Source organism: Meriones unguiculatus, chromosome 10 (genome assembly GCF_030254825.1).
Source record: "Meriones unguiculatus strain TT.TT164.6M chromosome 10, Bangor_MerUng_6.1, whole genome shotgun sequence".
Classification (NCBI taxonomy): Eukaryota; Metazoa; Chordata; class Mammalia; order Rodentia; family Muridae; genus Meriones; species Meriones unguiculatus.
In genome coordinates this window covers 112,656,929-112,669,337 of record NC_083358.1, presented here as the reverse complement: position 1 = coordinate 112,669,337, position 12,409 = coordinate 112,656,929, and the positions used below count along the sequence as shown (strand labels likewise).

Here is a 12,409-nt window from a genome sequence, read left to right as displayed (position 1 = left end):
GACCCACCTCATGTGGACATCACCGTTTCTCAGACAGGGAATGCTGAACTGTGTAAGCGTAGAAAAACTGAGGTGACAGCAGTTGAGCACATGGACTATTCTTCAGGATCCAGATTCAATTATCAGCGCCCACAAGGCAGCTCACAACTGACTGCAACTCCAGTCTCAGTGGATCTGGCCCCTCATACAGACAAACAACGTAAGCAAAACACCAAAGAATGAACAAAAGAAAAAACTGAGCTGAGCACAGGAAGCAGGAAAGCATGTATGTGTACATTTCTTTTCTGTTCTTGACTGGATACAATGTGACTAGCTATCCACTTCCTGCCCTAACTTCCCTGAAATAACCTGGAGCTGTACTTCGCCTTGATCAGTGGTTTTGCCTGCATTTGCACTATGTGTATATGGTGCCCACAGAGGTCACAAGAGAAAGTCAGTTTCCCTGGAGTTACAGATGACTGAACCACTTCCTGAGTGCTCGTAACCAAATTCAAGTCTGCACTGAGAGCAGCAAGTGCTGCCTAAGGTGCTTTATGCCCAGATTTTTTTTTTTTTTAAATCACACACAGCAGGAATTAAACTAGGACAATGGTTACTGATTCTTCCTCAAATTTTGCACCTAAGGTAAGAACCCCAATTTTCATACTCTACTCTGGTATTTCCTGTCTAGGAGGTCTGTAAACTCTTCCCCAGTACCCTGGAGTCTGCATTAATTTGCAAACACTGCCTACATTATATGCCTCTTTCCAAAACAAAACTTTTCAACTCTGCACTACAAAGAGCAGCTGCTGTGGTACCCTCCAGTATGAGCTAAGACAGGGTCAGTGTCTTTGTCTTGACGAAAGTAATGTTATCCTCAGTGCTCACATAAAGCCTTCATTGCAAAGGTTATCCCTGTCCTCAAGAGTCTTACAGCTTTCTATCCCAAATCCACAAAACCTGTAAGAGCAAAGCAAAATAGCCAACCACACCACTCTGTGTATCAGTGTACAAACTTGACAGCCATACTTTGGGTAATGCCCAATAGATGGCACCATCTGCTTTGAAAATGTCAAACATCCCACAATGAGTCAATGAGTCAGGGACAGGCAGGAGCCAACTTGACTCTAGAGGCTTCTAATCATCTACTTTAATTATGCATATCTTTTCAAATCAAAACCACAAAGGGAGCAAAATACCTAAAGAATTTACTTAAGTCCTCTCATTCTGCTTAACATATATAGATACTAGATAATGCTAGCCAGAGACTGAACTCTAGAAATTGAAAAACAAAACTACAGGACTGACAGGATGGCTTGGGTAAAGACACCCCGCAACGATGCCTGACAAACTCCCAGCCTCAGCATCCACACGGTGGATGAAGAACAAACTCCCACAAGTTGTCCTCTGACTTCCACAGGCATGGTCTACTATGGGTCCCATTTAAACAAAGGAGGGAGATGACTTTCAAACAATTCAACAGTATTATGTTATTGTTCTTTGCTGTATAACCTTCTTCCAGTAAAAAAAAAAAAACCAGAAAAATGGCAATTACATCTGCAGAGGCAATTAAACCACCTGCCTCTGCAGATGTTTAAAGGACACCCATTCAGAGGTGACCTGAAAACAACCACCCCGCACACATGCCACGATACAGACAGCTCTCTTCTAAATAAACAGCTATCTGAAAACAGACTGTGATGATCCTTTATATCAAGTATTCATAATCTCCCTCATCAATTCCTCTAATCCAGACAAGATCTTGCTTGTAGCTCAGGGCTGGCCTCAAATCTGCAATCCTCTTGCTTCAACCTCCAAACACTAGGATTACAGACTGCACCACTGGGCCAGACTACAACTCCACCTCTTAAGATATTCTAAATAACTGAGATAAATGATTTTTGGTTTTGTGAAATAATAAATTTAAATGACACAATTTTCCAGATGATTAAATTATGTTGTTCCTTCCATGAAAAAGGCTAACTCTAAAACTAAAAAAAACAAATGGGAAAGCAAGATTTTTACGTTTTAAATAGTTTGAAACAAGTAAGAAAAATAACTTTTCCCCTTACTTGTAAGTACTGCCAAGTAGCCAACACAATTAAAATATTCAAAATGTAAAGAAAATTCAAGTTATCAAAAAACAGTTTTCTTTCTTTCATGTAGAAGAAACACAGAATTGATCAATAAGGCTGTTCAGTTAGCACCTGACTGCTGAGAACATATTTTATACTTAACATAAAATATATTTTCAGAAGATTTTCAAACAAAAACTTGATTCTGACCTAAACTATATCTCAGAATGTGACCAAATCCTTTTACTTGAGCATGCAAATAGTTTGGGGTGAAAATAGAGGCTACAGGAGGCATCAACGTGAAATACTTGGTTGAATTTTAAAATTAACATCCTTCTTGTAGCATTCCAGTTTTTCTTCAGGGCTTGGGTGATAACTAAGTTGAAGTCAGCAGTGGGGAGCAGGAAACAAGAGGGTTCTGGGGGCTATGGGGCCTGTGAACCTAGCCTCTCACGTGAGAGTCCTAAACCAATGATGAACCTTGTCAAAAAATACAAGGTAGATGGGGCTGGTGAGATGGTCAGTGTTTTAAGAGTGCAGAATGCTCTCATTGGGGCATTCAAGGTCAGTTTCCAGTACCCACGTCAGGTGGCTCACAACCAACTGTAACTCCAGGAGATCCAACACCTCTTCCTTTAGTGGGCACCTGCACTTATGTGCATACACCCACACAGGCAAATCTTTTTTTTTTTTAAGGCAAGATAGTAGCACCTATAGTAAGACAGCAAGGGTTGTTCTTCACACCTATGCACATACACAAACTTGTAAATAAATGCACCCCCCAAAAAAACTTCAGTGATGAGAAAGTGCTGTATTTGATGAAGATACTCAAGAAAAAAAAATAAGCATTGTATCTGATTTTCCATTGTGTCTGATTTTCTTTGGTTTTTGTTTGCTTGTTTAAGACAGGGCCTCATTATGCAGCCCTAGACCCCACTCCACTAGACCAACCAAGCTAGCCTTAGGCTCACAGAAGTGCACCTGACTACACCAGGAGTGCTGGAGTAAAGGTCTGGACCACTGCACCTGGCACTGTATCTTCTTTAAAAAGAAAGTATTATCAAGTATGCAGCAATGAAAAAGTACCAGCACTGTCAGGAGGTGGCGGCAAATGCCTTTAATCCCAGCACTCGGGAGGTAGAGGCAGGCAGATCTCTGAGTTCAAGGCCAGCCTGGTCTGCAGAGCAAGTTCCAGGATAGCCAGGGCTACACAGAGAAACCCTATTATTAAAAAACAAAAACAAAAACAAACAAACAAAAAAGCCTTGAGAGACAGAAAGTACAAATTTATCCACTTACATTTGAAACCTTTCTACATCATCCTTTATGGGCAGCGCATAGAGGGAACATAGTTGGGACAGGGTTTAAGTTGATCCGGCTGCCCTAGAGCCACTCAGGAAGTCCTTGAACCTGTAAGCCGCCTGCATCAGCCTCCCTAGTAAGCGAAAATAACAGGCTTGGGCCAAGAGGTACAACTTTTTTATATCAAAATGGGTTGTTTTACTAGCTTCCTTAAATTGACCAATAGGCTTGTTCTTGCTCAATAAGCTGTCCTTACACCAAAAACCAAATGTATTTAATGTCCTGACTCATGCAGCTCATCCTATAATACTCAATGCCCTATTCTGATCAGTGAGAATGTCTTCCATTGACTCCAGAGTCCTTCAGCGATGTAGGATACAAATCCTTGATTTCTGACAAGATATTCCAGGCTCATCTCACACATTTCCTGCCCTCAACCAAGAACCAGCCATTTCTCCAAGGAACAATATTGGTGAGAGGCAAAATTCAAGACCATAACCTAGATGCTACTAGTGGCCTCTGTGCTCATTTTGAAAATAAACTAACCCGCTAGTACTAGTTACCTGTGCTCAATTTTGCTATGTCATCTCAAAGAAAAATTCTATATCCACAATATGTATTACAGAACCTTTAAAAAAATCTCCTGAAAATCTTCGAAATGCCCCCTTCTGATCAGCAACCGCATTACTCAGTAATCGTCCTCATTCTTATTTAGTGTGTGCGCTATGTATGGACGGGTCTCTCGGTGGCCTGGAGATCAACAATTAAGCTGGACTGGCTGGCTTTGGGCCCCAGGGATCTTCTTGTCTCTTTCAGCCTCCCAGCTTCCAGGGATCTACTTCCCCAGCTTGCTTGCTTTTTTATACCATGTATTCCCTTTCCTTCCCCTCCCCCAGTAAGCTACTTAGACCATTTTCCCTATTGGCATAATCTATAGTTAAGAAAACTTAAGGACAATATAATGAAATCAAGGCTACCCCACATACACACTTTTTTTTTTAAATATTCAGTTTATTTACTCTACATCCCAAAGGTGGCTCCTCCCTCCACACGTCCCAGTACCCCTTTCTCCTTCTTTCCTCTCCCTCTCCCCACAGAAAAGGGAGCCTCCCCACACTCTTTTTTTTCTTTTAATTTTTATTAATTACAATTTATTCCCCCACACTCTTAATATAAGTAATTTTAAGGCCATTAAAAATAATTATTTTAAAAATATTTCACGATTGGGCTGGTGAGTTGGCTCAGTGGTTAAGAGCACTTATTGCTCTTGAAAAAGATCCTGGTTCAATTCCCAGCACCCACATGGAACTTGTACCTTGGGGAGTCCGAAGCCCTCTTCTGGTTTTTGAGGGTAGTAGGCATGCATGTGGTGCCCATCTGACATGGAGGCAGAACACCTATATACATAAAAAATCTTAAAAACACATTTAAAAACATTTCGTGTTTCTTGTTATTTTTTTCTTTTTATATATGCAGACAGAACATTGTATACATAATAAATAAATCCTTTTTAAAAATTCTTTTTTAATTTGTGTAGGGGTGTTCTGCCTGGTTACCAACGGAGGCCAGAAGAGGGCACCAGACCCTCTGGAACTAGGGTTTACAGATGGTTGTGAGCCACCATGTCAGTGCTAGCAATCAAAACCAGGTCCTCGGGAAGAGCAGCCAGTGCGCCTGCTGAGCCATCTCCAGCCCAGTTTTTATTTTTATTTTTTATTATTAGTATTTATTTATGCGGGTACTCATGAAACGTGGTACACATGCAGAAGTTATAGAACAACATTGTGGAAAATATCTTTTTTTTAACCAGCAGGATTTGTCAGATCACCACAAAGATATCAAATAAAACTACTTCTAAGCCAGTGAGATGGCTTAAGTGAGTAAGGGTGCCTGCCACTAACTCTGAAGACCTGAGTTCAATCCTCTGGACCGACATGGTGGAAGATGAGAATCAACTTCTTCCAAGTTGTGCTCTGACCTCCAAACATACTGAACACAGAAGAATAAAATGTAATAAAAAGCTTTAAAACCATTCCTAACAAAAATGGCTGGGAAGAGAGCTCAGTGTTAAGAGCAAACATTGGTTTTGTAGAGGAGCCAAATCCAGTTCCCAGCTTTTACAACTTCCCGTAACTCCAGCTCCAAAGCAATCACATGTCTTTCGCCTCCATGGACGCCTGCACTCACATGCACACAACCACACCATATAAATACATATACACATAATTCAAAATAATAAGAATCAAAATCTCAATTAAAAAATGAGGCTTGGGGCTGGAGAGATGGCTCAGCAGTTAAGAGCACTGTCTGCTCTTCAAAAGGTCCTGAGTTCAGTTCCGAGCAACCACATGGTGGCTCACAACCATCTATAATGAGATCTGGTGCCCTCTTCTGGCCTGCAAGCACACATGCAGGCAGAACACTGTATACATAATAAATATTAACAACAAAAAATGCTTGTATACACCCTAGCTTTGTCTTTTCCTTTTCCCTTCTTATCTCCCTCCATTCCTCTCCTACTACAAGGAAATGAGATGGACATTCCATAGGAAAACAACCAGAAACACAAAGTAGTGGACATTCTAGAAAACACTAAGATGGTCCCTTTGAAAATGTCAATGTCACAAATATATAACAGTGGGGAAGGAACCACATTAGAAGAAATTGCAAATACAAAAGCAAATGAAACATATAAACCTTTGCTAGGTCTTGGTTCATCAAAAGGCTCTGAAAGGCATTTTGGAACCAAGTGACAGCAAAGGCCTCTAATCCTAGCCACTGCAAATCAGAGGCAGGGGAATCACAAGTCCAAAGCAAATACACAGTTAGGGCATGCCCAGGCTGCAGGGGACCCTGCTTTCCTCAAGGAACAGACGGGCTGGAGAGATGGCTCAGCAGCGACACTCAAGCTGCTCTTCCAGATGTGTGTACTTCATTTCCAGTTCACAACCACCTCCAATTCCAGCTCCAGAGGATTCAACCCCATTCTTCAGGGCTTGGAGGGCACTCAAACACGTGGCACACCCACATGCACAAATAAAAAATAATATGTCTTTAAAAAGAAATCTGGGGAACAACCAGACTATTTTAATATGGACTACACATTGGAAGACATTCAGGATTTTTCTTAATTTTATTATGCAATAGTATAATTGTTACAGAGGATAAAATACTTACTCTTGGCAAATATATAAATAATTGAAACTAATAAGTAGAAATGTCAAAAATGTGACTTTAATATGATTTAACAGATATTCTGGCCTTTTTATAGCATCTGTCAATCTTTTCATATTTGGCACAGGCTAAAATATTAACAAGCACTGTTGTCTAGGTCACACATAGGTCATGGTAAGTGCTCACTGCATTCTTTAACCTCTTCTACATACACGGACTCTTTAAAGACTGGAGTGGGTCTGGGTATAGTAGTACAAGCCCTTAATCCCAGCACTCCAGCGGCACAGGCAGATGGATCTCTGTGAGTTCCAGACTAGCCTTGTCTAAAAATCAAGTTCTAGACTAGCCAGGGCTACATAGAGAAACCCTGTCTCACAAAGAAAAAAGTGGGGGAGGAGGAAGGTGTGCTATAGGAGCCTAGCAACATAGTTTTGGCTAGTAGCAATTTTGATTGAATTTTCGAAGTTTTCCTACAAGCAATTATTAGGGCTTATATATACACACATTTCTCAGACACTAAAAAAAATAATAATAAAAAAATCAGAAATGGGGGGAGGGTTGTTTAAGAAACGAACCCTAGAGCCAGGTGGTGGTACAATCCCAGCACGAGGAGGCAGAGGCAGAAGGATCTCTGGGAGTTTGAGGCCAGCCTGGTCTACAAAGCAAGTCTAGGACAGCCAGGGCTATACAGAAAAACCCTGTCTCAAAGAAACAAAATAAAAATTAAAGGAAAAAAAGAAAGAAAGAAAGAAATGAAAGGAATCCTGGGTAGATTCCATAGGTCACCAAAGACATACTGTGCGATACACTGTCTTCCGTTAATCCTATTAACATCCTGGCACACTAGCTGGTTTCTGCATTTCACGACAATAATTGTACTGGTAACATGACTCTTATGCACTGTATAGGCTGTATTTCACGATGAAGTTCACCCATCAATCCTTCCATCCATGACAGAGCATTTGCCCAGCATGTGCTGGGTCTTCATTTCAATGCAAAGCACTACAATTTGTTTTCTGCTCACTGATGTAACTTGTATTTTGGTAGATTCTTTTTACTTCTGCATTTAAAAAAAGTTCTGCTTGTGTATGTATGTATGAGCACATACATGAGCTTCTGCATGCATGCAGGGGTCAGATCAATGTGCCAGGCATCTTCTGTCACTCTCCCATCTTAGCTAAGGTGGAAGCCACCAAGCCCCATAGATACTTCTGTCTCCACTGCCAGCAAAGCTGGGGTTACAGGTATATACAGGTTGCCCAGCTTGTTAAATGAGCTGAGCTAGGATCTGAGCTGTGGTCCTCAGGATTTCAGTACCAACATTCAACTGCTGAGCCTTTGCTCCAGCCCCTAGCCTTGTATTTTCTTATACCTGGCATTGATTATCTGGAAAACAGTTATGCCACCTGCCAAATGGCATTTAAGATTTTTTTTTTAAGATTTTTTAAGATTTTTTTAAGATTTTTTTTTTTTTTAAGATTTCATGCACCATGTAACCTTTCAATCTCTCCTTTCCCACCTCTACTCCCTTTTGAGGCTCTCTCCAGGATACCCTTGAACTCAAGTCAATCCTGCCCTCAGCCTCCCTTCCACTGGGATTACCAGCATGCACCATCACAGCCAACTATTTTTAAATATAGTCAGTTATTAACTAGTGCTATTTTTTAAAGTTTGTCAAGTCCTGGGAGTATGTTAAAACTCAAACTGTTAAGTTTTTATAATCCTATTTGCCTGTAATTTTATCTCTAGAAACAAATGTCATTGTTTTCCTAGTACTGACAAAACTAACTCCATTTATTTTTCAAGAAGGAACACTGAAGTATCAAATCTACTCTGTCAGTTATTCTTTCTGTTAAAAATGAATTTCTATGTAACAAGGGGCTGGAGAGGCTACTCAACCACTTTCTGATTGAATCTGAGGACCTATCCACAGGAGTAAATTTATATCTCATACTTTAAACTTCATCAAAAGCTGAGAAGGTCATAGATTCTAGTGGGGAAGCTTCAGCTGTTATTTTGATAAATGGACATTATATGTCCATCACACGACCTTCTCAACATGTATGTTTATGGCCACAGTGCTGCTGTCTGCTTTGGCTGGAGAAGCACCTTTCTGCAGTGTGTTTCATCATGGATTTCTTTATACACAAACTCATCACTGGCCGAAGTGCTGAGCATAACAGGCTGCAGAATGCTCAGCTCTGCATGGACATTCTCTATGTGCTGTGGAGCACTGACATGGACTCTTGAGCTCACAGCTGCTATGACTGCCTGCACAAACCTGTGCAGGACTGTCCAACGTGCAATCATGAAAGGATCTATAGTCAACTAATGGTTGCTAATGTAAGAAGAGACATTTTCTTCTTGGTGAGCTGCCCACATTCTAGTAAGCAACACTAATTAAACTCACCAGGTCAACCACCCCCAGGGCCAAGATATGAAAATAGGAGGGAGCTTGAGGAACAGTAATGTGGTCTCAATATGATGAAAACAGATTATATACATGTATGAAAGTGTCATAATGAAACAAAAGTCAAGTAATTAATATATGCTAATGAAAAACTTTTAAAATGCCTCTATAGGGGCTGAAGAGATGGCTCAGTGATTAAGAGCACTGGCTGCTCTTCCAGAGGTCCTGAATCCAGTTCCCAGCAACCACATGGTGGCTCACAACCATCTATATTGGGTCCCAATGCCGTCTTTTGGCATGCAGGTGTACATGCAGACAGACACTAATTTACATGAAATACATAAATCATAAAAAAAAAACAAACTCCACAGACAATATAAATGTTTGGTACATGCCTTTCACTTTTATTAAATTCTTAAAAATTAAAGATATACTCTAAAGCTGAAGTTTAATAACAGTAATGGTTTTATGATAAGCTGACCATATTCCATCAAGAATATTCTCAAGTAAGCACATCAGAACTGGGTGAAAACACCTTGCTTTTACCTAACTTCACTTTGGATCACCAGTACAAAAGTCACAGAAGCAAATTTAAAGTGCTGAAGCAAATTAAAAATCCTGAAGAGTTATAGTCTGAGGGATGTCCCCGAGGATCAGCTAACCACAATGTGGATTCTACTCTCCTGGATTATACCCTCCATTCAAGATGTGGGTGGCAGCTCTTACACCCCGGTTCTATTTTTTTTTTTTTTTTTTTCAGTTTGACATACCCCACCAATACAGGAAAAAGAACAGAAATCAAGGGGACAATCTAATTGTTCTGTTTTTCGAGTCAGTGTTTCTCTGTGTAGCCTCCACTGTCCTGGAACTCACTGTGTAGACAAGACTGGCCTAGAACTCAAAGATCTGCCTGTCTCTGCCTCCAGGGTGCTGGAATTAAAGTTGTGTGCCGCCACACCACCTGGCTCAATATAATTGCTTTAACATTATATTTTGATCACCTTTGCACAGAACCAAGAATTTTTAACGTACCAATTATTTTAGTTGAAGGTTGTCCATTGTAGAGATACTAGCCCTCCACTCCACCCCACCCAGAAACCATTAAGCACAAATTCCCTAAACTTTACGTTTAATATTGTCTCCAAAATGTCATTTTTTTAATGCACTCTAAAGTTAAGAACTATGATGAATAAGTCATCGCCCAATCTCCTACTTCCAAAACAAGAAAGGGGTCTGTGAAATCACTGTCCAAAAGCAAAGGCAGCCCTCCTCCTCCCTTTCCCCTTCATCCGGGGAAATTCCTTTAAAACCTCATTTTTGTGGCGTTTTGTGCTACAAAGGGATGTGAACAGAAGTGTGAAGAAAAGGGCTTTCCTCTGCACCGTTGTAAGATACTACTATTAGACCTCCTTTCCTCCTAGAGAACGAAAAGGCCAAAAGACTCTCAGCGCTTTTTCTGAAGGCTTAAGTGAGACCACAAGCCTGCCGTGTTATTGACAGTTTGCAAGAATTCGACAACCGGAGAGAGGAAAGCCACGGGCAGAAACCAGGGAGCGCAGGTGGCTCGATGACATTACTCCTTTTCAGTAGGTGCTGGAAAACCTAAAGAAAATAGTCCTCGGGCTAAACATGGCGTCTAGAGCGGCAGGACATAATCACCAGAAAATAGATTCTGCCCCATGCCATTTTGTAAATCACGGCGCCATCCTCGCATAAATTTGGGAGCGGAGGGAGGAGACTTCGCCAACCAGCCGCAGAGGCTTGGGATGTCCTCGCCGACGGGGCGGGATTACATAACCCAGGGGACCGGCGGAGCCACCATCCCTCGCGTCCCTCCTCCCGCTCAAACCCGGCGCTCACGCCTCCACGCGCGGGGGCGGCGGGAAGCCCGGGCTCGGCCGCCGCGCGGCTGCGGCCCCGCGCGCCCCCCCGCGCCGCCCACTCCGCCGAGACGCTCGCGTCCGGCGCCCGAGCGGACGGCGGCGGCGCGGGGCACGGGGCTGTGGGGCGCGGGCGGGCGGGCGCGCGCGCGGCGCCGGGGGGGACGGGGGCGGCCCGCGGCGCGCGCCCTCCACGCGCACCCGCCCTCCGGCGCGCGCCCGCCCGCCCGCCCGCCGCTGCCCGGGGGCCGCGCCGCCACACTCGGGGGGCCGCGGGCGCGCGCCCCGCCCCTCCCCCGCGCCCCCCCTCCCGCGCGCCCCATCCCCCTCTCATTGTCTCGCCTCGGCACGCCTCGCCCAGCGAAAAGATAACGGAACCCCCGGGAGAAGGGGGTGGGGAGCGCCGGGGCTCGCTCGCTCACTCACCTCCCGTGGTCGTCGCCGCCGGTAGTCTGACCCGAGGAAGGCGCCGTCGCCTTAAAGGGACCTCGCACCCGGCGCCGGGAGTAGGGGGTGGGAGCAGGGGAGGGGACGGGGGCTCGGGGGGAGACGGAGGAGAGGGAACCGTGGAGGGCTCCTCTCCCCGAGGGTGAAAGGAAGCCTCCCTCAGGTTCGAGTGATTGGGGTGGATTTTTTTTTTCCCGAGGGGGGCGGGGGGGGCCCCGAGGGAGGGGGTGGGGGGGCCAAGGAATGCGGCTCCGTGTACGGGAGCTGGCGCGGGGGAGAGAGACGCCGACTCCCCCCACCGACCCTCTCGCCCTGCGGAGGAATACCTCTCGTCACTTCCGCCTTCCCCTTATCGTGCCCTTTCAATTGGCTGGATCGTGTGCTACGTCATCGCTCATCCTAACTGTCCGGGCTTCTTTTCCAGTCAAGTTTGTCTGGGCCTGCAAATAAATAAAGAAAGAAAAAGATTTCATGGAAAAAAGAATAATTAGCTTCACAAACAGTACCCAGATATTGCTGAGAAAAATGGCACTCCCAAAGAAAATACTTCCCAGTTTACTTTCTTAGACTTTCCAGACGAATTTGGACTTTCCCTACTTTCCACTCAAGGTTGATTCCCAATGCAAGAGAAGAACTTCATGCCACAATCAAGATGGTGAGTCCCAATGGCACCAACAACTGTCGTTGCAACTAAGAACAAGATCATACTCTTTAAGACACCCTTGTCCAAGTAGCCTTGTCTAAGTGGCCTTGTCTAAGTTCTGGTTTTTTATTTGTTTTGTTTTTATTGTTGTAGTTGTTTTTGAGGCGGGGTCTTTTTACAGAGCTCTGCCTGTCCTGGAACATGCCATGTAGACCCCGAACTCAGAGAATCCACCTGCCTCTGCTTCCCAGGTGCTGGGCCTAAAAGGGATTTGTCACCACACCTAAAATAATGAAACACTTTTAAAACAAGTTTCGCCATTAAGCTCTTCTGGAGTCTGAGGAGAAAGCCCGTGTGGTTGAATATGAAGGTTATTCTGGTGGGAACTTCTTTGAAACCGTAGCGAATAGACTCAACAGATAGCCCCAGTCTCAGAAACCATAGATTCCATGACCCTGTTGGATTGGGTCAAATAAGTTGATTAATCCATTCAAGATTA

The 12,409-nt window shown here is 43.7% G+C and overlaps 1 protein-coding gene across 4 annotated transcripts in view; it reads right to left on the bottom strand.

The window, feature by feature from the left end:
- Nucleotides 1-11,380, bottom strand: part of Pogz (pogo transposable element derived with ZNF domain) — a 41,475-nt gene extending 30,095 nt beyond the window's left edge. For all 4 annotated transcript variants that reach the window (XM_021648094.2, XM_021648096.2, XM_021648095.2 and 1 more), the window contains exon 1: nucleotides 11,247-11,380. The gene's annotated coding sequence lies outside the window, so the exon portion shown is untranslated. The remainder of the gene's footprint in view (nucleotides 1-11,246) is intronic.
- Nucleotides 11,381-12,409: the final 1,029 nt, after the last annotated feature.